The 1,668-nt window shown below is 47.5% G+C and overlaps 1 pseudogene; it reads right to left on the bottom strand.

Moving 5' to 3' along the window:
* Positions 1-804: 804 nt before the first annotated feature.
* LOC116895733 lies at positions 805-1,261 on the bottom strand (annotated as a pseudogene).
* Between the last annotated feature and the right edge of the window lie 407 nt (positions 1,262-1,668).

Here is a 1,668-nt window from a genome sequence, read left to right on the forward strand (position 1 = left end):
CCGTCAGTTTCATTTTCTCCATACATCTAGCCCACCACAGGAGTGCCTTTGCACAAAACCAAACCAAATAATGCAAACCTCTTTTCCCCTCAAGAAGCAAGAGAAGTGTTTTCTGCGGCCAGTAATGTTTATCTGTTTCTAAACGTCCATCTCAAACTGTCCCCAACTCTTCAGTCAAGCCTTGTTTGTTCTCTTAAAGCTAATAATTTAATGGGCACTGTGCATTAGGTGACATGACATCAGGAGAGTCAGGGGCCCTCTGTCAAGCAGCCGAGTCACGTCCCACCCATTCGCCTGGGACATCCGTGATCCAACTCCTGGTAGAGAAAATCCACTGACTCTTTTGAAATAAGACAACGTCTACCTGAGCAAGGAAAAATCATTCTGCTATTCCCGGTTCTTTCCAAGGAAAGGCAATAGCACACGCAATATTAATTAGTCAAAATAATCTTATTTCCAGTATGGGGCGAGGCCTATGGCCCAGTAGCACACTTGCCTTGCATGCATGAAGACTTGGGATCTATCCCTAATACTACCACCATGACGAGCAATTTATTATATTTTTCTTTCAGAAAGCCAGTTTTATTTCTCTTCTTATAAAAAAGATCTATTTATTTTATGTATATAAGTAGCTGTCTTCAGACACACCTGAAGAGGGCATCAGATCCCATTACAGATGGTTGTGAGCCACCATATGGTGGCTGGGAATTGAACTCAGGACCTCTGGAAGAGCAGCCAATGCTCTTAACCTCTGAGCCATCTCTACAACCCCCGCCATTTTTATTTCTAAGGCTGTCATCAACTTTAGCAGGTACCGATAGTCACCTGCCACACTCGCACCAGGTTGTCCTTATAGCCAGCAAGCAGAGTCTGGGCCTCAGCAGACCATGCCAGAGAGGTCCACTGGGGTGGCTCTGCCTTGCTGCAGGTGCTGATAACTCCTTGCTTCAGTTCAGCTACAATGATCTTGCCCTCCAAGTCCCAGATCTTGATCCTGGGACCAGTGGCAGCACAGAGCCAGTAGTGGTTAGGGCTGAAGCACGAGGCATTGATGATGTCCGGCCATGTAATGTGTAAAGGTGCTTGCCTTCACTGAGATCCCACAGCATAGCCTGGCCCCCAGAAGCACAGAGACATCCATCCGGAGAGACTGTGCTCAGATAGCCAGTGTGGCCAACGTGGTTGGCCTTTAGCTCGCAGTTACCAGATTCCACACCTTGACCAGCTTGTCCCATCCGCAGGAGATGATGGTAGGGTAGCAATTTTATGCCTGGTAATAAAGTGATCAATGAAAACTGCCAGTGGCCTGGGTCTGGAACCACCCATGCTGGTTCTCAGTTGTGAGCTTTGTTTCATCGGGGGGGGGGGGATGAGGGGGGAGAAATAACTAAATCCTGATTCAGCAGTCACTAGGAGGGTGTTGTTGTTGGGTTTGTTTGTTTGTTTTTATGTTACAGGAGGGCCCTACTTCTGATTGGTGTATCCTCCAGCTTGGGAGATTCTGTTATAGGATGTTGGTGCCTAAGAGTAATGTTTATTGCAAACACCGGTCACCACACACAGTCTTCACTGAGAGCCCCTCGTGGCCTGCATCTCAAGTGTTTTACACTGCATTCATCATGCCGGGCTTCACAGTTGGAACTTTTTCCTGGGGACTAACGCTACTGT

The sequence above is a fragment of the Rattus rattus genome, chromosome 3 (assembly GCF_011064425.1).
Source record: "Rattus rattus isolate New Zealand chromosome 3, Rrattus_CSIRO_v1, whole genome shotgun sequence".
In the NCBI taxonomy this organism is placed as follows: Eukaryota; Metazoa; Chordata; class Mammalia; order Rodentia; family Muridae; genus Rattus; species Rattus rattus.